Source organism: Sarcophilus harrisii, chromosome 1 (genome assembly GCF_902635505.1).
Source record: "Sarcophilus harrisii chromosome 1, mSarHar1.11, whole genome shotgun sequence".
NCBI lineage: Eukaryota > Metazoa > Chordata > Mammalia > Dasyuromorphia > Dasyuridae > Sarcophilus > Sarcophilus harrisii.
In genome coordinates this window covers 217,802,635-217,825,998 of record NC_045426.1, presented here as the reverse complement: position 1 = coordinate 217,825,998, position 23,364 = coordinate 217,802,635, and the positions used below count along the sequence as shown (strand labels likewise).

The window sequence follows — 23,364 nt, the reverse complement described above, 5'->3', positions numbered from 1 at the left end:
TAAAACCAGAGAGTTCTCCAGTAAAATCTCCAGGATGATCAGAACCCCACAAGAAGAAGGCTCAGGGAACGGCAACACTCAAACTGGGACAGACTAGGTACTCAGGGCTCTCAACCTTCAAGTGCTCTATCTTGAGATGCTGAAAAAGACTTTTTTCCCTAAGATGGCACCAAAGGTGAACAAAGAAGCTGTTGTCCCGTCCCCCCCGAGAGAGAAGCCAAGTCCAAGGCCTTGAAAGCCAAGAAGGCAATGAAGGGTGTCCATAACAAAAGTTGCAAACATCCCCCATCTTCCAGCAACCCAAGACACTAACACTTTGAAGGCAGCCCAAATAACCTCAGAAAAGTGTCACTCAGAGAAACAAGCTTGATTACTATGCCATCATTAAGTTTTCCTTGACCACTGATTCTGCTATGAAAAAGATTGAGAACAACATCATCATCTTCATTGTGGACATCAAGGATTACAAGCATAAGATCAAGCAGGCAGTAAAGAAGCTATATGACACTGATGTGGCCAGAAGCAACCAGATGACTTTGACGAAGAGAAGATCTATGGCTACAGAGTATGATGCTCTAAATGTTGCCAACAAAATTGGAATCTTCTAAAACTGTGTCTAACTTTTCCATTTCACCTTCAATAAAAAGTTTTCCAGTTAAAAAAAAATAGATGCCTTAGAAGGCTTTGAATATGCAGCCCATTGGACCTCAAAGATAGCCTAACTTTGGGATATGAAAGTCAGCATGAGAACCCAGGTGGTCCAGGAAAAGTCTACATAGAATACAGCACTCCTCTCTATGCACATCATGGAAGAAAGTCTGGTCCTGACACAAAGCCCTGTAAAGGACTGAAACTCTTAAAAGGTGCACTTGAATTAGACAACCGAGCACTTAAGGCTAATTACCTATTGAACAATGATTCTATTAGCATATGTTTGGAAAAATGGCCCTTTTCACTGTTCCATGCTGGCTTAGTGTTTGGTGTATATAGATAATCGTAGGTAAGAATTAAGGGGTGGGGTGAGAGAGGTGAGAGAACTTTACTTTGCAGCAGGACCAGGAGAAGGGAGGTTAGTGGTGAGCTTGTGGCAGTTTGTAAATCTCCTTCACTTCTCCCCCTAAAGACCAAGGACTTTTGCCTATCCTGCCTCTGGCTATTCTTTAGGCCTCCAGGGAACTAGCCTGGACTTTACATTTTGGTACCCAAAGTGTGAACCAAGGATCCTAATTTCACTGAAGAAGTCCTTGGTGACCAGGAAATAGGGTGAATAGACAAACAGGGAACTTATTTTGTTAAGGGCTAAACTAGTAACCTTTTCTAACTAAAATGGGGCAGATATTAGGAAAAGATTCCCCCCCACCCCCAACTCCACCTGCACCCCTGCCCTGAGCGAGCTCTGTAGAAAACATACTTAGGTTGATCAAGAGACAAGGTTTGCTTGTAACTTGGGAGCAGAATGGTAGATTCTTGGATATATTAGAATGCACATCCCTTGGTTTTTCAAGGAAGAAGAAATAGAGGCAGATCATTGGGAACTAGTAGGAGATCAACTATGTGAATACTACAATGATAAAGGTCCTGATTCAGTTTCTAAGGAAACATTCTATATATACAGCATAATACAATTGGCCTTAAAGAATCCCGCAAATTATAGAAAAAAGAAAAATTTTAAGAACAGCCAGATGAGGAAGTGTAAGGAAAAAGAAGACAAAGGACAGATTAATGGCAATATCACCAGAGGGCATGAAGACTTAAGTGAACTTGAAGGGTATGGTGATTCTCACTCTCACAACCCAGCTTCAACTCCACCTACATCAGAGCAGGTCCTTGACCCCACCCCACCACCCATTAACTTCACCTTCCTGGATGGAGGGAGGAGGAGGAGTGGTAGGGGCAGTAATATCACCAGCACTTCCCTCCCAGCAATCACCTTCTCCTATGACTAGATTGCAAAAGGCACAACTTAAAGCCATAGAAGAAGGGTAGGATATAGCTGATTTGAGAATGGAAATGTATCCTGTGATTCAACAGATTAACTCTTCAGGTCAAGAAAGTAGAAGATAGCTCTTTTTGATCTAGAAATCATCAAAGATCTGAAAAAGGTTTGTACTCTTTATAGGGCTACATCATCTTATGTTAAGATGTTATTACAGATTTTGGCTTATGAAGTCTTAATCCCTAGTGACTGGAAATCTACAGCAAGGACATGCTTAGAACCTGGACAAAACTTGTTGTGGCTTTCTGAATATAGTGAGCTCTGTAGGATACAAGTCCAATGAAATAGTCAAAGTGGAGTTAATGCTCCAATCACCTATGACCAACTAGCAGGTGTAGGTTCTTATACAGACATTTCAGTACAATTAATTACCCCATAGCAGCAGATGAGCAAATTGCTGCTGCTGCTATCAAAGCATGGGGTTTTATCACAGGTAAACAGGACAAAGGAGAGGCCTTCACAAAAATAGCACAAGGGTCAAATGAACCCTTTGCTACTTTTGTGGGATGTCTTCAGTTAGCTGTCATACGAACTATTGGTGAAAATGCAGCAACAGAAATTATAATAAGGCAACCTGCTAAAGAAAATGCTAATGAGGTTTGTAGAAGAATTATACTAGGACTACACAAGGAAGCTCCTTTAGAGGAGATCATAAGATGCTGTGCCATAGTGGGCACAAATACCTTTTATATCAAGGCTATGATGCAAACTTCCCAACATCCAAACATGGGAAGACAGGATCCTTTTTGGCAAGGGACTTCCAGAGAGACTCGTCAATGTTTTCGATGTGGTAAAATAGGGCATCTGAAAGCTTCAATGCTGGCACAGAGACAGAGTGAGAAAACAGGGTGGGAGAACAAGACCCAAAATCCCATGGACAAAATTCAACAGAGGCTTCCATTGGGCATGAGAATGTAGACTAATTCAAGGAAACAGGATGAGGGGCCCAGCCCCAGGGCCCAAAACAAAAAAATTCTTGGGGCATGATGGCAGCCAAAGCTATACCCAAAGAGGCTTTAGAAGTTCAATACCCAGACATGATCAATCAGCCAAGAAGCAGCCTGATGGGAGAAAGGGATTACAATTAGGGAATAGAGTTGTATGCAGCTGGAACAACTGAGATACCCCCTGGAGACGTGAAATTTGTTCCTCTCCAGCCTATGCATCCCTTGTCTCCAGGCACAATAGGCTTGACCATTGCACTTCCTGAGAGTATTTACAAAACAGTGTTCATTCATATGATGATGTGAGAAACTGGGGAATGTGTAGATAATATCTCAGTCACTAATACAAGTAGACAATGCATGACTTATCAACCAGGAGAAGGAGTATCAACAATTTTACTGATACAGACTTGTAATTAGCAAACTAGTGATAGTTACCCAGATTCTGACTCCAAGCAGCAGAATCCAGGAATATACTAGACAGCAGCTGTGACAGCTGACTATCCTATGCTCACTATCTATATAAATGGCATATCAGTAGAAGGACTGGTAGACACAGATGCAGATCGTACAGTCATTAGAGGTGCCAACTGGCCCAGTCACTGGCCAAAGATTAAGGCAGACACCTACATGTCTGGCATAGGAGGATCAATAGCAGCTGAAGTTAGTGCTACCCCTCTGAGATATACTTTTGAAGGTGAGATGGGAATTTTTACTCCTTTTATAGTTGAAAAAATCCCCATCAATCTGTGGAAAAGAATTTTACAATAATTAGGATTACAAATGAGTATTTTGGTTTTTTAGGCAGGGCTGCTGTTGAAAGCCTGCCAACACTCTCACCTGTTCTTATTCAATGGAAAACTGATACACCATTGTGGATAGAACAGTGGCCCTTAGCGAAAGATAAAATTCCGGCCTTATTAGATATAGTACAGGAGCAACTTGACCAAGGACACTTACAACCTTCTCTAAGTCCTTGGAATCCCCTTGTATTTGTTGTAAGAAAGAAATCTGGTAAATGGAAGATATTGACTGATTTAAGAAAAGTAAATGAACAAATGGAAATTATGGGAACTCTTAAGTCTGGACTTCCATCTCCTACTCAATTGCCTAGAGAATGGCCTCTTTGGGTTACAATCATTAAGGACTGTTTCTATTCTATCCCTCTAGATAAGGGGGATATGAAAAGATTTGCCTTTTCAGTGCCCAGTGTTAACTGAGCTGAGCCTTATAAAAGATATGAATGGACAGTTTTGCCACAGGGAATGAAAAACAGTCCTACTATGTGTCAAACCTATGTTGCTGCTGCTCTAACTCCAATAAGAAAAGCATTTTCAACCAGCAGAATGAATACAGAGAGGCTTGGAGAGACTTACATGAACTGATGCTAGGTGAAATGAGCAGAACCAGGAGATCATTATATACTTCAACAACAATACTATATGAGGATGTATTCTGATGGAAGTAGATATCTTTGACAAAGAGAACATCTAACTCAGTTCCAATTGATCAATGATGGAATGAAGCAGCTACATCCAGAGAAGGAACACTGGGAAATGAGTGTAGTTTGCATTTTTTGTTTTTCTTCCCAGATTATTTTTACCTTCTGAATCCAATTCTCCCCATGTAACAAGAGAACTGTTTGGTTCTGCACACATATATTGTATCTAGGATATACTGTAACATATTTAACATGTATAGGACTGCTTGCCATCTAGGGGAGGGGGGTGGAGGGAGGGAAGGGAAAAGTCAGAACAGAAGTGAGTGCAAGGGATAATGTTGTAAAAAGTTACCCAGGCATATGTTCTGTCAATAAAAAGTTATGATAAAAAAAAAATCATTTCCAAAAGTAATGTTATTACATTACATGGATGATATATTAGGATATGCACCTGAGGAACAGCATGTCTACAAAAACCATAGAAACACTAAGGAACTACAAATTGCACATAGCTCCAGAAAAAATTCAAAGACATGCTCTTTTTTAATATTACAGGGGTCCTCAAACTATGGCCCACGGGCCAGATGCGGCAGCTAAAGACTATTATCCCCCTCACCCAGGGCTATGAAGTTTCTTTATTTAAAGGCCCACAAAACAAAGTTTTTGTTTTTACTATAGTTCGGCTCTCCAACAATCTGAGGAACAGTGAACTGGCCCCCTATTTAAAAAGTTTGAGGACCCCCTGATTTAGGATATAAAGTATACCCTAAGATGCTTACAGTACAAAAACTTTCCTTAAGAATAGAGAAGCTAAACATCTTAAATGACTTTCAGAAATTGATAGGAGATATCCAATGGATGTGTCCAGTGTTAGGTTTGACTATCTATCAATTGCAATGATTATATGACATTTTAAAGGGAGACAGTGCTTTAAACTCACCATGCCAGCTTACAAAAGAAGCTCAAGAGGCTTTGAGAGAAGTTGAACTAGCATTATCCAATGTGGTTGAAAGAGTCACTCAAAAACCCTTGGAAATATCAGTTTTTGCTATACAAGAGGCACTCACAGCAGTCCTTCATCAAGGAGACAGTGTGATAGAATGGTCAGGACCAGAACAAAGCCTTACTCCTTACCCAGTGCTTGTGGCTAGAATTTTATTAAAGGCCATTAAGCAAGCAGTACAATTATCTGGGATAAGACCTGACAAGATATACACCTTTTATACTAATGCACAAATTAAAGTATACTGTGAAACCATCCCAGAGTGGCAAATTTTATTAGCCATAGCTCTAAATCTTACACACAGGTCTCCATTAAAGATAACTAGACTATTACACAATTGGCGATAGATTCTTGAAGAAAAGGTTTCTAAAGTTCCTCTTAAAGGACCAACTATCTTTACAGATGCATCCAAAAATAACATTTGTGCTGTGTACTCTCATGACTTAACTATAAAGAGAGTTGTAAGAACTCCTTTTCAGTCCACTCAGTAGAATGAATTGCATGCAATCATTCTAGCTCTTATTATCCAGGAGATATAAAATATCTGATTTGGCCTATTCAATAGGTATGGTACAAAGAATTGCCACAGCCCAAATAAAATTTGTAGCTTCCAATATATATCAGCTCTTTAAGGAACTTCAAGAGCAACTGAGAAAGCATTCCAGTAAGATTTGTATCTTGCATGTCCACTCTCATAGTGGACTTCCAGGTTCTATTTTTGATGGTAATTCAAAGGCAGATAGCCTTCTAACCATGTTGGCCAATACTCCTTTATTTCAGGAAGCCCAAGAATCTCATTCTAAATATCATCAGGCTGCTTGAGCTTTACGTTTACAATTTGGGATACCAAGAGAGGAAGCTAGGAGAGTAGTAAAAGTCTGTATAGCTTGCCTTCCTTTCCACGCTCCTATACTCACTCCAGGGAAGAAAACTTGTGGTTTGAGACCCAAGGAAATTTGGCAAATGGATGTGACCCATTATAAATCTTTTGGTTGTCTGTCTTTTATCCATGTTGTGGTAGACACCATTTCAGGATTCACTTTTGCAATATCAGCAGCAAAAGAAACAGCCCAAATGGTCACTGAATTCCTTATACAAGCTTTTGCAATAATGGGTGTGCCACAAGAAATAAAAAAAAAAGATAATGGACCTGCATACTTCGAAACATTTTGCACACTTTTGTGCACAGTATCGGATTTTACTCACCACTGGCATACCCTTTAATCCTCAATGACAGGCAATAGTAGAGAGGAGAAACAGAGATATTAAGACGCTCCTCCAAAAACAAAAGAAAGGGGGAGCCACAGGTAACCCTAGCGAACTTCTAAATTTAGCTCTTTATACAATTAACTTCTTGATTTTTGACAAAGATGCACTGGCTCTGGCAGACAGGTTTTATAACCCACCGGAAGGGCAATGTTCAGTGCAAGCAGCTTCACTGTCTTTAGATAATTGCCAGGTGATGTAGAGATATCCAGAAAGTGGTGAATGGAAGGGACCAGATAGTTTAACTGCTTGGGGGAGAGAGTTTGCTTGTATTTCTACAGACAGAGAAGGAATCAGATGGGTGCCAACAAGCCATATTCATCTTGTCCATTGGAGAGAGATAGAGCAGACTCTTGAAATGAAGGAGAAGATCCAAGAAACATCAGGTGGTTCCATCGCTGACTGTGCCCACCACTGAAAGAATATGGCATTTATGGTGATTGACTCATTCAAATTATTATCAAAAATTATTAGTACGACTGATGCAGGACTTCAAAACCCTCAGGAATCATTGGATTTTCTGAGACATGATAAGCCTGTTGTAGGACTTGAAAACCCTTAGGAATCATTGGATTCTTTGAGACATGACAAGATTGTTGCAAGACTTTGAAATCTGCAGGCATCATTGGATTCCCTAACACATAAAAAGACTGTTGCAAGACTTCAAAAACTTGCGGGGATAATTGGATTCCCTGATACATGAAATAATGGACAATAGATTGGTTTTGGACTGTTCTCTTGGCTGCTGAAGGAGGCATATGTGTGATTGTTGTTTACATACCCTCCTTCTAAGGTTTCTGGAAATCTTTTACAACACCATGTTGATTCATGTTGTTTGTTATATCACTACTTGCATGTACAATTCATGTGTATTACACCACACTGAGCCTGCACTGACTATGGGGAGAGTCATCACTGCTAGCCTGTGCTTTATTGCTATGTGCTTGTGTAATACTCCCCATGCTGATGGGTTTGTGCATACTTGTTTCTACTAAGACCCTTCAGCCCAGAAACCCGCTAACATTATCTGACTTGACTCCCCACTTCCCTTTGGTGCTTTTCATCTCTCTTCGTGAGAAGTCAGGGAGGGTGTGATCATCTTCTTTTTAGTGCTTTCATCTCCCTTCCTGAGAAGTCAGTGGGTGTGTGATCACCTCCTTTTTGGTGTTTTCATCTCCTTTCCTGAGAAGTCAGGGATAGCGTGACCACCTGTATTCTAAAACAAAAGAAAGCAGGAGATGTAAAGGGCTGAAAACTCTTAAAAGGTGTGCTTGAATCAGACAACCGAGCACTTAAGGCTAATTACCTATTGGACAATGAATGATTCTATTAGTATATGTTTGGAAAAATGGCCCTTCTCACTGTTCAGTGCTGGCTCAATATTTGGTGTATACAGATAATTGTAGGTAAGGATTAAGGGGTGGGGTGAGAGAGATGAGAGAACTTCACTTTGCAGCAGGACCAGGAGAAGGGAGGTTGGTGGCAAGCTTGTGATAGTTTGTCTATCTCCATTACTTCTCCCCCTGAAGACCAAGGACTTTTACTTATCCTGACTCTGGCTGTTCCTGAGGCCTCTAGGGAGCTAGCCCAGACTTTACAAAGCCCCATTTTAGAAACTAAAGCTAGAAAAGATGAGCTAACCAAAAAAAAAAAAAAAAAAAGATACCCATCAACATAAAACATGTTGTAGATAAAGAGATGGAAAAAAAACTGTCCTAAAAGGAGAAAATAACTATATAACAACTATAAGCAGAAACTCAAAGGAAAAAATAAGGGGTTTTTCCACAAAGATTACATAAATATTTAGAAGAAATAAAGCAAAATGTAAAAAAGAAAATACAAGCTTTAAACAAAAGAATTAGAAGTATAATAACTTAAAAGATAATATAATAAACCTTACCCAAATAATGGATTCCCTAAAAAACTAGAACAAGACCAAACTAAAATCAGAGACTCTATGAAACAACAAACAAATTAGAACAAAATTAAAAGACTGAAAAAATTAAGAACTTGTAATATGTCTGATGTTAAAAAATTGACCTGGAGACCAAAAGCCTGCAAGTATTTCAGTAAATCATAAATTAAAACTGTCAAGATCTAGTGAGTTCAGAAAGTAAAGTAAAAATAAACAGACTTTACCATTCACTTCCAAAAAGAAATTCCCAAATGAAAATTTCCTGGAATGTTATAGCCAAAATTCTGATCTTCCATGTCAAAGAAAAAATATTGCAATATCTAGAATGACCATTTAAGTGATAAGTGATAAGTATCACATAAGCCCTAGTAGCTTCTACTAAAAATGAGAGGAGATTTTGGATATAATATTGCAAAAAGCAAAAGATGCAAACATATAATTTACCTTGCAAAGCTGAGTATAATTCTATCGGAAGGGGAAATTTATTTTTAATGGAGACTTTTCAGTATTTCTGATGAAAATAGAAATGTTGCATACAAATGCAAGAGTCTAGAAGACCCATAAAAGATAATTTCATATAAGCAATTGAAAAGGACTATATGGCAATGTAGGATTAATGTTCTAATGGGATAGAAATAGCATTTCTTCTTATAGAACACTACTGTCTGCGGTGAGCGCTGATGGAATTAATAAAGAAAAACAGAGGACCTAAGAAGTGAATTGGTTCTGTTCTGAGTGTTTTAAGATGGGGGAAAAAGAAAAGATAAAAGGAAGAAGGAGTTGGACTCCTTGTTTTTTCATTATTAGGATATGTGAGAAGAGAATACAGATAGGAAAGAGGAAGAAACTGGTATCAGAGAAATCTAATTCTTATCTGTATTAGAAGTTTGAATACATAAACGCATGTGCACCCACCCATCTATCCCTACACATTTAAACACTCAGAGTTTGAGATAGAAATACATCGAATAACCAAGAATATGGGAGTGAATAAACTAGATCATGCCACAGAGGAAATAGTTATAAGGAAAATTAACTTCCTAAAGGAAAGATTGAAGGAAAAAGGAAAATGTATAACCAGAATTTAAGGTGGGGAGGGAGAGAGGTCCATCTATTGGGAAATGGCTATAGATTGTGGTCTATGAATGTTCTGGAATATTATTGCACCTGTGAAAATAGAATTAATAATAAGTTTACTAATCACTTTGATTTGCTTGAGCTTCCTTATGCAGAGAAGGATATATATTTTTTTTTTTATCAAATAATCAATCAAGAGGCAAAATAAGTATTTCTTGAGTTTAACATGCTAGTGATCCTTTATGGTGTCTACTGACTGAACCTGGAATACTCTGTTGTACCAGGAACTACATGGCTGGCTCAAACTGGTTTATACTGGCCTAGATGGACAGCTTGTGCAAACATGTTGGTTTTGGATATTCTGTGCTTCTGTTCTTCACCAGAAATTCACCAGAATTCCTGGAATTCTATTCTCCAGAACACCACCAAAATGCCCCCCAGAACTTACTGTATCCTACCTTACTTTGTGATAAAACCATATAAATTACTCCCTAAAGCCTAATCTTCAGAGCAACTCAGCAGGTTAATGCTCCCCAGCACATGTTCTGCAATCAATAAACATTTTTGTGTTTTGCGCTTACACTGTAACTCCTGTTACAGGTGGACATCATTCTGCCTCAAATAATCACATCATAAGAAATAACTAAAGAGATGATTTCTTAGAATCCTGGGTAATATGAACTAATTAAGAGAAAAGTTAGTAGGAGAACAATTTATGCAAAGACAACAACATTGCAAAGAAAAACACTTTTAAAAGACAACTCTGCTCAATATAATGACCAACTTGCCTCCAGAGAACATATGATAAGGAATGTTGCCCATCTCTCTCAAGATGTGAAAAGAGGCATATCTTTCTGGTTATGATCAAGCTGGGACCATTATGGAAACTTGTTTTGTTTGACTATGCTGATTTGTTATAAAGAGTTTTTTCCTTTCATTTTTAATTGGGGCAGGGGATTGGGGAGAGAGATAGGATTAACAATAGAGATGAAAATAATGAATTTCCAATTGTCTTTTCTCAGTTTGCTTTCCAGGTCAGTTGTTTTTACTGAAATACTTATGTTGGTTATGTAGACTAAACCCTTTTGAAGGTCACTTCCAGTTATGGTCTCACAACTGTGTGGTTACATTATGTGGTTAACAGATCAGAGGGAGTCATTGCCAATCATCTTGACTTAGGTCTTGACACTGACCTCTGATAACTCTGGAGGAGTCAGACTGGCTGACTCAGAGGCAGTTTCCTCTGGAGGAAATGAGGCTGATTGATGATTTTACACAACTCTTCCTCACTCCATCCTCACACCCTCATACCCAATTTACTTGGAAATTAAGATAGTACCCTTCTGATGTTATTGGCCCTCTTCAAGAATGAAGGACAAACATAGTTGCCTCCTGAGGATCCAACTAGCTAGCTCTAGGTAGATAAATGCTGACATTTCTTCCTCCTCCTCCTCTTTTATGTGAGGCTCTGTGCAAAGGAATGTAAATTTTGATTGTTTATACTTTTCTAGGTATCTTGGGTTAAGGATAAGATTTTTTCTTCTCTTCTTATTCTATTTTTCCCCCCAAAATTAATTATTTTGTCTCAAATAGTTTTTATTAATGATTTCTTGAAATGTAGCTCTTCAAAAACAGGCTTTGATAAATTCCATTGGGATTCAAATGGAGCTATTTCATTATACCTTTAAATCCAAATCTCTCTAGTTCTCACTGATTAGCCAATAATAATATATCCACCCCAAGTCTCACCTGCTCATTGTTTGGTTTTGATGGCCCAGAACAAGTGTAAATAGCAATTGTTTCTGTTGTGGCCACAAACTGAGGATCTTTCCTTCCCTGAAGTTTTTGTTTTCCTTATTTGCGAAGGCCAACTAGGTCATCTTTTGTCTCCATTTTTTTTTTCCTTTTAAGTAGTATTTCATTTTTCCAATTACATGTAAAGATAGTTTTTTTCTCAATAGTATTTTATTTTTTCAAGAATATATAAAGATAGTTTTCAACATTCATTGAAAAGACTTTGCGTTGCAAATTTTCTCCCTCTCTCCTTACCTTTTCTCCATCTCTTGCCCCAAGAGAACAAGCAATCTGATATAGGTTAAATATATGCAATCCTTTTAAATATATTATTTCCATATTTCTCATGTAGTACAAAAAAAATCAGATCAAAAGGAAAAAAAAACCATGAGAAACAAATAAAAGGTGAAAATACTATGCTTTGATCCATATTTAGTCTCCATAGTTCTCTCTTTGGATGCAGATGGCATTTTTCATGCCAAGTCTATTGGAATTACCCTGAATCACTGCATTGCTCAGAAGAGCCCAAGTCCATCACAGTTGATCATCACATAATCTTGTTGTTACTATGTACAATTTTCTCTTAGTTCTGCTCACTTCACTCAGCATCAGTTCATATAAATCTTTCTAGGTTTTTCTGAAATCAGCCTGCTCATCATTTCTTATAGAACAATAATATTCCATTATATTCATATAGTATAACTTATACAGCCATTCCTCAATTGATGGGCATCCACTCAATTTCCAATTTCGTGTCACAACAAAAAGAGCTGCTATAACCATTTTTGCACATGTGGTTCCTTTTTTCCTCTTTTATGATCTCTTTGGGATATAGAATCAATAGTGACACTGCCAGATCAAAGGATATGCACAGATTTATAGTCCTTTGGACATAATTTCAAATTGCTCTCCAGAATAGCTGAATCAATTCACTACTCTACTGACAATGCATTAGTGTACCAGTTTTCCCACATTCCATCCAATATTTATTATTATCTTTTCCTGTCATCTTAGCTAGTCTGAAAGGTATGAAGTGGTACCTCAGAGTTATTTTAATTTCTTTAATCATTTTTTCATATGACTACAAATGGCTATCATTTCTTCTGAAAACTGTTCATATCCTTTAACTATTTCTTCAATTGGGAAATGACATGTATTCTTATAAATTTGAATCAATTCTCTAAGTATTTTAGAAATGAGGTCTTTATCAGAAACATTAACTATAAAAATTGTTTCCCAGTTTTTTGCTACCCCTTTAGTCTTATTTTGCCTCTATTCTTAGCTAGTCTTTAATTTCTGAGTGGGTATTACCTCAGATAAATTGAGAAAGACCCGGCTTAAAAAGTTTAAAGTCTTCACTGCATCTGGGGCCATCACCAGTTATTCTGATCTATATCTTGCCACTAGATTGAGATGGCTTGGGAAGAGTGAGGCTAGTTACTTTGCACAGACCTGTCTTACTCAAATCATTTGTGCCCTTCAAGAATGAAGAACACGAATTGTTTACTATCTTAGGAAGAGAAGAAGAAAGGGAAGGAAGGAGAAAAAAAATTGGAACTTAAACTCTTACAAAAATGAATGTTGAAAACTATCTTTACATGTAATTAGAATTTAACTATTAAGTTAAAAAAAATGGAGGACAAACAACCAAAAAACAATAGTAGACCAGAACCAGTTCCAGAATGCTTACACATGCTCCAAAATTCTCCAAGGAGTTTCCATTACACAAGATCACTATTCCTATAGAAGTTGCCTCCTCAGTTACTCCCATATAAAAAATTGCTTTGCAACTACACAAAAACTGAATATGAATTAGGGCATAAAAACCTCACCATCAAATGTAGAAAGGCAGAAATAGTAAGTGCATTCTTTTCAGATCATAATACAATAAAAATTATGTGAAATAAAGGGCCATGGAAAAATAGACAAAAATAATTGGAAACTAAATAATCTAATCCTAAAGAATGAGTGAGTCAGAGAACAAATAACAGAAACAGTCAATAATTTCGTCCAAGAAAATGACAATGATGAGACAACAATGAGACAATAATGAATAGACACTTACATGACTAAAATAGAGAAAGGAAAGATCAATGAATTGGGCATGGAACTAAAAAAAAAACTAGAAAAAGACAAATAAATACTAAATTATAGATTTTGAAAATCAAAGGAAAAATCAATAAAATTGAATGTAAAAAACTATTGAACTAATAAACAAAATTAAGATTTGGTTTTGTTAAAAAAAAATCCATCAAAATAGATAAATCTTTGTTTAATTTGACTTAAAAAATAAAATAAAATAAAATTACAAATATCAAAAAACTTACTAACAATGAAGAGGAAATTAAAGCAACAATTAGTAGTTATTTTGCACAACTGTATGCCAGTAAATCTGATAATCTAAGTGAAATGGATGAATGCTTATAAAATTTAGATTGCTCAGATTAACAGATGAAGAAATAAAATACTTAAATAGCCTCATTTTAGAAAACAAAATGAACAAATCATTAATGAACTCCCCCTAAGAAATTGTCTCCAGGGACAGATCAATTTACAAGTGAATTCTACCAAATATTAAAAAAAAACAATTAATTCCAATACTATATAATCCCAAAACAATTTAGGAAAATGGAGGGAGGAGTCCTAACAAATTCCTTTTCTGACACAGATATGGTGTTGATACCTAAACTAACAGAAATCATATGATTCTTTCAATAGACACAGAAAAGGCATTTGATAAAATACAATATCTATTCCTATTAAAAGCACAAGAAAGCATGGAAAAAATGGAGTTTTCCTTAAAATGATAAGTAGCATTTATCTAAAACCATCAGCAAGCTTTATATGCAATAGGGATAAATTAAAAGCATTCCCAATAAGATCGGAGAGAAACAAAGTTGCTCATTATCACCAATATTATTCAATATAGTACTAGAAATGTTAGCTTTAGAAATAAGATAAAAAAAAAGAAATTAAAGAAATTAGAATAGATAATGAAGAAACTATCACTCTTTGTAGATGATATGATGGTAGTTAGAGAATCCTAGAGAGTCAACTAAAAAATTACTAGAAACAATTAACAACTTTAGCAAAGTTGCAGCATATAAAATGAACCCACATAAATAATCAGCATTTATCTATATTACCAATAAAGCCCACCAGCAAAAGATAGAAAAGAAATCCCAAATAAAATAATTGTAGATAATATAAAATATTTGGGAATCTACCTGTCAAGGGAAAGCCAGGAACAATATCAACACAATTACAAAACAATTTTCATACAAATAAAGTTAGATCTAAACAATTGGAAAAATATCAAATATTCAAGTGTAGGCTGAGCCAATATAATAAAAAATGACAATGCTACCTAAATTAATCTACTAATCATACTTCAAACTACTAAAAATTTACATAATAGAGTTAGAAAAAGTGATAACAAAATCCATCAGGTAGAACAAAAGGTCAAGAATTTCAAGGGAATTAATGAAAAAAAGGAAGGTGGCTTAGTTGTACCAGACTTAAAATTATACTATAAAGTGGGTGTCATCAAAACCATTTGGCACTGGCTAAGAAATAGAGTAGTGGATCAGTAGAAAAAGTTAAGTTCACAAAACACAGAACTTAATGATTATAGTATTCTGGTTTTTGATAGTTCCAAAGATTCAAGTTTCTGGAATAAGAACTTACTATTTAACAAAACTGCTGTGAAAACTAGAAAATCTTATGACAGAAACTAGGCACTGACCAACACCAATAATCCTATACTGAGATAAGATTGAATGGATTCATGATTTAGATATAAAGGGTAATACTTTAAGCAAATAAGGGGAAAAAAAGAATAGTCCACCTCTCAGATCTGTGGAAAAGGAAGAATTTATGACCAAAGAAGAACTAAAGAACATTATGAAATACAAACTGGATAATTTCGATTACATTAAATTTAAAAGTTTTTGCACAAACAAAACCAATGCTTCCAAGATTAGAAAGAAAGCAGAAAAATGAGAGACGATCTTTATAGCCAGTGTTTCTGATAAAGGCCTCATTTCTAAAGTATTTACAGAACTGACTCAAATTTATAAGAATTCAAGTCATTCCTCAATTGATAACTGGTCAAAGGATATAAACAGATAATTTTCAGATGAAAAAATTAAAGCCATTTCTATTTACATTTTAAAATGCTCTAAATAACTCTTGATTGGAGCAAATTAAGACAACTCTGAAGAACTACTTAACACCTCCTAGATTGGCTAAGATGACAGGAAAAGATAAGAAGAAATGCTGGATAGAATCTGAGAAAACTGGTACACTAATGCATTGTTGGTGGAGTTGTGAAGTGATCCAGCCATTCTGGAGAGTAATTTGAAACTCCAAAGGGCTATAAACCTGTGCATACTTTGATCCAGCAGTGTCACTACTGATTCTGTATCCTAAAGAGATCATAAAAGAGGAAAAGGGACCCACATGTGCAAAAATGGTTATAGCTACTCTTTTTGTAGTGGCAAGGGACTGGACATTGAGTAGATTTCATAAATGGGGGAATAGTTGATTAAATTATGATATGTGAATGCAGTAGAATACTCTTATTCTGTAAGAAATGATGAGCAGACTGATTTCAGGAAAACCTGGAAAGACTTACATGAACTGATCCTGAGTGAAACAAGCAGAGCCAGGAAAACCTTGAACATAGCAACAGCAAACTTGATTAATTATGATAAACTTGACTGTTCTGAGAAATTCCATGATCCAAGACAATTCCAAAAAAGCTTTGGATGAAAAATGCCATCCACATTCAGAGAAAAAAACTATGGAGACTGACTGAAGATGGAAGGATACTATTTTCACCTTTTTTTTCTTCATTGCTGTAGTTGTTGTTTCTTAGGATTTTTCTTTTTTCTTCTGATTTTTCTTTCCCTACATTTCACATGGAAATACAGTAAAAAAAATTTTTTTTTACATATGTAATCTATATCAGATTGCTTGCTGTCTTGGGGAAGGAGCAAGTAAAGAAGAGAGGGGGGAAAATTGGAACTCAAAATCTTACAAAAATTAGTGTTAAAAAACCATCTTCATTTGTAATTGAAAACAACAACAAACAATCCCAACCCCCTAGCATTTCCTTGATTAGTTTTTTCTCAAAGTCTCTGCCTTGGTCAGAATAGATTCTATCAGTAAATCCATGTATTGAAGAATATTTGTTCCATGATAATTTGGCAACCATGGATGTTTTCCAGTTCTTGGTTGGGTATACTTATATATACTTGGTAAAAATACTAGCCACTACTTACATATCACTTTTATTTTTTACTACTTTCTTCCAGAAACAAGAAATCAATTTTAATAAGTTCCAATACTTTGCTAATGCTTATATTCTTCAAATACGCAGCATACATTAGTGTTGTTTCTCTTTATATTCTTCAACCACAAGTCTTACATGTCTTAGTGATGCTTGCTACCATCTTGGAATAAAATAAGGTTCTTACTACTTCCAGGGTTTTCTCTTGATCCATATGTACAAAGATACCATGTAATGCTTTTCTGACCATAGAATGGTATGCACCATATTAAAGCAGCCAGCCCAAAAAAGCAGAATGTTTAGATATATCTGTAAGACATGAAGAGACAACTCTTAATTAATTTAGGATGATTTCAGAGGATTTATTACTTTTTATTAAATAAAATACTGATCAAATGATTCCCCTGTTTTATAACTTCAAACCAGTAGATTACCACTTATCATGAAACCACAAATCCAAGAGTTCAAAAATTTAATCAAGGGAAGGGGAATTTTCTGAAAAGCATACCTCTTAGAAAAATAATTCATGTATCTCCTAGTATTAGAAAAGCAGCAAAGATCTACAGCCTTAATATGGGGGAGTAAAAGACCTTCCAGTTATTCAAACTGTATAGTTACAGTCTCAAAATATGTTTCCTTTATGGGGGCCAGAGTTAGGGGCAAGGAGTCCAAATCACTGGATGGTATTATAAGTCTGGGATGTTCCAGAGACAGAGGAGAGTTGTGTTGATTGTTTATAGGCTTTTGTGTGTCCTTTTCTGTATTTTCTATATTTGTTTATAAGCTCTTTGAACCTTTTCCACTTTTTGCATTCTCATAAAGTGAAATCAAGGCTATTTTATATCCAGATGTGTTTATTACTTTGAATACTTACATAGGGTCTAGGAAATCTTTTATCTAGACCTATAGAAATCTGGACATAAATTTTGCTTGTTTTTTTTTCATAATAAACTCTGGTGCTTATTAAATTGAAGTAAACAATTTTAAAAAGAGAGTCAGACATCAAAGCCATTTGGTACTGGCTAAGAAACAGATTAGAAGAAAAAAAAAAAAGAAAAGAAACAGATTAGTCAATCAGTGAAGTAGATTAGGATCACAGGAAAAAATAGGCAATAACTATAGCAATCTAGTGTTTGACAAACCCAAAGACCCCAGCTTTTGGGATAAGAACTCACTATTTGACAAAAACTGCTGGGAAAATTGGAAACTAGTATGGAAGAAATTAAGGCTCGATCCATACCTAACATCACATACAAGATAAGATCTAAATGGGTTCACGATTTAGACATAAAGAGTGATATTATAAGCAAATTAGAGGAACATAGGATAGTTTACCTCTCAGACCTGTGGAGAAGGAAGGAATTTGTGTCCAAAGAACTGGAACTCATAATTGAACATGGATAGAAAATTTTGATTATATTAAGCTAAAAAGTTTTTGTACAAACAAAACTAATGCAGACAAGATCAGAAGGGAAGCAATAAATTGGGAAATCATTTTTACATTTAAGGGTTCTGATAAAGGTCTCATTTCTAAAATATATAGAGAATTGACTTAAATTTATAAGAATCCAAACCATTCTCCAATTGATAAATGGTCAAGGATATGAACAAATAATTAAAACTATTTCTAATCATATGAGACGGTGCTCTAAATCACTACCGATTAGAGAAATGCAAATTAAGAAAACTCTAAGATACCACTACACACCTCTCAAATTGTCTAAGATGGTGGGAAAAGACAAGAATGAATGTCTGAGGGGATGTGGGAACATTGTTGGTGGAACAGTGAATGGATCCAACCATTCTGGAGAGCAATTTGGAACTATGCTCAAAAAGTTATCAAACTGTGGATACCCTTTGATCCAGCAGTGTTACTACTGAGCTTATAACCCAAAGAGATCTTAAAGGAAGGAAAGGGACCCACATGTGCAAAAATGTTTGTGGCAGACCTCTTTGTAGTAGCTAGAAACTGGAAATTGAATGGATGCCCAATTCTTGGGAAATGGCTGAATAAGTTATGGTATAATGTTATGGAATATTATTGTTCTATGAGAAATGATCAGGGGGCAGCTAGGTGGTGCGGTAGATAGAGCACCAATTCAGGAGGACCTGACTTCAAATCCAGCCTCAGACAGTTATCACATCCTAGCTGTGTGACCTTGGGCAAGTCACTTAACGCCAATTGCGTCAGCAAAAAAATGAAAAGAAAAGAAAGAAAGAAATGATCAGCAGGATGGTTTCAGAGAGGCCTGGAGAGACTTATATGAACTGATGCTGAGTGAAATGATATCATTGTACACAACAACATCAATATTATATGATGACCAGTTCTGATAAATGTGACTCTTTCCAAGAATGAGATGATTGATGCCAGTTCCAATGATCTAGTGATGAAGAGAGCCATCTACATGCAGAGAGAGGACAGTGGAAAATGAGTGTGTATCACAACATAACATTCTCACTCTTTTTGTTGCATTTTGTTTTATTTATGTGAATGTATTAGAATACTCTTATTTTTACTTTCTTTTTTTAATCTGATTTCTCTTGTGCAGCAAGAGAATTGTATAAATGTTTATACATATTGGATTTAACATATATTTTAACATGTTTAATATATATTTAATTGCTTGCCCTCTAGGGGAGGGGGTAAGGAGGAGGAGGAGAAAATCTGAAACACAAGACTATGCAAGGGTCAATGTTGTCAAATTATCTGTGCCTATATTTTGAAAATAAAAAGCTTTATTTAAAAAAGAGAGAGAGACAGAGAGAGGAAAAATGTAGGGTTTCATTTTCCATTCTTCATTGACTTCTTTAGTAGATTTAGCTTTAGTAGATAGGCCTTTAGGACTTTTTTTGATTTACTTTTCTACCTTGAGATTTTATACATATTAGGCAAGTCTCTTGGGAGAGAACCATTCTTTATTGGGTCAAAGGAAGATTTAAAGAAAATAAATCTAACCTAGTTTTAAAAAATGAAAACATAAAAAAAAATTATTCTTGACAACAATTTGCTATAAATTCTTATACAATCATATTCCCAATGAATTTAATTTGCTTTTAAGTTGTTGCTTCTTTAAAGCCAAAGTTTTCTTTAAGTGTATATATTTACTATTAGAGTTAAGTGTATGTGTTTACTATTAGAGATTCTCCAGAAATAATTCCCCAAATCATACACAACTGTGATTTTTTTTTTGCTTCATTCTTTGCTCCATTTAAGATCTTTGCCCCATTTAAGAAAGGAACTCAGAGGTACAACTCCATTATTTTGTTCTTTGGGTTTTTTAAATTTTATTTTAATGGTATATTATTTTGCCAGTTACAAGTAAAAATGGTTTTCAATGCTCATTTTGGTAAGATTTTGACTTTCAGGATTTTTTTCCCTCCCTCCCTCCCTCTTTTACTTTCTCTTTCCCCAAGACAGTAAGCAATCTGATATAGGTTATGTGTATATATATATATATATATATATATATACAATTTTTAACATTTTCCATATGAGTTTTATTGAGAAAGAAAAATCAAAATAAAAGAGAAAAACCATGAGAAACAAAAAAGCAAAATAACAACAAAGTGAAAATAGTATGCTTCCCTCTGTATTCAGTCTCCATACTACTTTCTCTGGATGTGGATGGCATTTTCCAGCCCAAGTCTGTTGAAACAATTCCATTATTTTGACCCCAAATCTAGAGTTTGTTGTACTCACTCCTATGTATCATATGTATCCAGTATAACCAATGCCTGGCACATAGTAGGTACTTAAATGCTTCTTGATTGTTGGATTACACCTCAAGTTATTTTTATGGCCTAAAACTATAGTTTCCAGAATAATTAATATATATGTGTCTTCAATTCTGAAATGATAAAACAAAGAAGGCCAGAGTGTAATTTGACCATTCACTTAACTTTAAATCCTGCACATGAAAGTTAAAATTTTACTAGCTCTATTTGTTATTCATAGATCAAAACTGATCTTAAAATAGACTCATACCCATATACCAGATATCATCTAAAGTAATGAGTGTATTTTTTCTAATCTTTCCAACACCAACCTAACAACCCATTTCCAATATCATGCATAATAATTAATTTGTTTTCCATATAGTAATAAGATTAGCAACTTCACATTTACACGGGGTACTGAGTCATGTTCAAATAAAGCAAGTTCTAATGAGAAAAATTGGATGTGGCAGCAAATCAGTGTTCCACTAAGCAATCCAGGTTTATATGTGTTTGCCTATCTTTCCTGCGTGTATTTTTGTCAGGATTCCACTGTAAACAAGATGATTTCTTTCATGTTGGGTTAGCCTGGGTAAATTTGTTTAATGAACAACAAATTCATTGTAAACATTGCAATAAATCTGAATGCCTTACAGAATAGCTGAGGTCTTTAAGCTGCTTCCAAAAAAGCATGCTAACTATATAAACTGATTTTCAGCAAAGAAACAGCAACATATAAGACAGGCAAACAGACTCTGCTTACTGATAACTGGTACAAATGAAGAGCCTGTGGAACACTGAAATGTTCTTAAAAGACCATGGATAACATTTACCTTGGGAAAAGTAAAGCCCCAAGCAGTACAAATCACCTTTTCCATTGCTCAGGCCCAGTTTCAATAACTGAAGTAGTATATTTGTATTTGTATACTTATTTGTGTATATATATATATATGTGTATATATATATATATATATATATATATATGATATTTGTATACTTATATCATTCATAATCTAACAAGCACCAACAAAAAAGCTTTAGTATCACCACAGTGTAAAATTTATACTTTGCAGTTTCTACATTTAGATTAGCTTTAAAAATCAAATGAATTTGCCTCTAAATTGTTATGACTAGATTCGGCAGAGGGCAGAGGCGATTGCAGACCAATTTCTTTCTAGAAAAGAGTAGATCTTTAGTGTTTATATGCATGAATCTCTGGGAGAGTGGAGAAGAGTGGGAAACAAACAGGGAAAACCCAGTTTGCTCTTATCCTGAAGGAGGGTGGAATTATCTATAGAAAGAAGAAGAAATATGCACAAGAAAAGAAGTTTGAGAGGAGAGCAAACATCCAAATCATGCAATTAGGAGTAAAGTGAGCTGGAGGAGAAGGTGGGAGACTTGAGAAAAGAGTAAAGTAGTTGGTGTTTAAAAACTTCTAGCTTTCCACCCTTGTAGCCAGATGGGAAAGTTTGAGACAAGGGAGGAAAAAACCCCAATTGATATTGAACTTGTCCTGGCAGAGAACCTATGTCAAAGAGATGTCTACCTCCCTCTCTTTCTAGTCTTGGAGATAGATATTAAATACAAAGTTTTCCTGTTCTTTAAGGTTACATAAATAATTTTTGTTTAATTAGTCTGATTTCTGGATAAACTCTGAATGATTGTAACTATTTCTAAACTTTGTGCATCATTATTATAAAATTGATTACAGACAAAAAGGAAGCTATGATGCCTACTTATATAGTTGGAAGTTAAAGTAACAGGTTTAGGCTCTGTCAAAATACTCTGCATCCTATCTTTTAAGAATTATTTTTGTAAGGAGACTTGTCTGGGAATTCCAATTGCCTAATAAGGAGGAACTCACTGGGAGCTTCCTTTGACTGGCTAATTAGCCTAAAAAGCCTGTGTCTTTAGAATTGTCTAGATTGAGACATCTGTCTCTTTTATGTGAGTTCTTTCCTGCTGAAGCACCGCACAGGAGCCATGAAGTGAATCAATGTGAGAGAAAGGACCAGGAGTCAGGAAGACCTGAATTCAAATTTAGATTCAACCACTTATTAGTTGTGTGACACTGGGCAAGCCACTTCAGTCTGACTCAGTTCCTTCAACTATAAAATGAGGATAATAAGAACATATACCTCTATAGAGTGTTGATCATATGATGTGGTGTTCTCTTCTTTAAAATATAATGGTTCTCGCTGAGCAGATTTCTTGGGGAGGTTTTCTGGAGGCAGCCTTAGTTTCGGTTCAGAGTAATAATCACTTCAAATGCAGCCACCTGATAAAATCCAAATGTTTATTTTCTCCTTCCAAGTCTTGTATCTTTCCTTAGGCCCTGTAGCTTTCTTAGAGGTCTATCTTTCAGTGGAGAAGCGAAGGAGGAGAGCCTGCCACCATGGTGGTGTGAGATGGGATGAATGAATCTGGTTCCACCTCGGAAAGTGGGCTTCTTCTGAACTGACTCACTTCACTAACTCAGCTCTTTTTTATGCTCTTTTAGAGGTGTGAACTCAAAGGTTGACTCCTCCTCTGAGAGAGTGGGATTGTGGGTTTCTGACTTGTGAATCTCCCAAAAGTGTGAACTCCAATGAGTACTTAAATACATTAGTGAGCTACAGAATTTGCTAAGTACCATGCTAAATTAGGCAATTGACTTATCACTTTGTAAGGATTCTAACATATGAGATAATATTTTCACAATACTTAACATAGTGCCTGGCACATTAATAAAAATGCTTTTTCCTTTTTCCCATTTATATAGTACTTTAAAGTTTATAAAACACTTAACAAATATTATTTTATCCTCACAACTTTATAAGATAGGTACTACTGAATCAAACCCTTATAACAAATATGCATAGTTTTATATAAAACAAATTACCACATTGATCATATCCATAAATGTATGTTTCATCCTG

The 23,364-nt window shown here is 35.5% G+C and overlaps 1 long non-coding RNA gene across 1 annotated transcript; it reads right to left on the bottom strand.

Annotated features, from left to right (window-relative positions):
- Positions 1-16,722: 16,722 nt before the first annotated feature.
- Positions 16,723-22,680, bottom strand: LOC116421001. The gene is made up of 3 exons (XR_004231366.1): positions 22,585-22,680; positions 20,433-20,580; positions 16,723-17,038 (listed from the first exon to the last, which is right to left on the bottom strand). It is a non-coding gene; the product is annotated as an uncharacterized LOC116421001 (long non-coding RNA).
- Between the last annotated feature and the right edge of the window lie 684 nt (positions 22,681-23,364).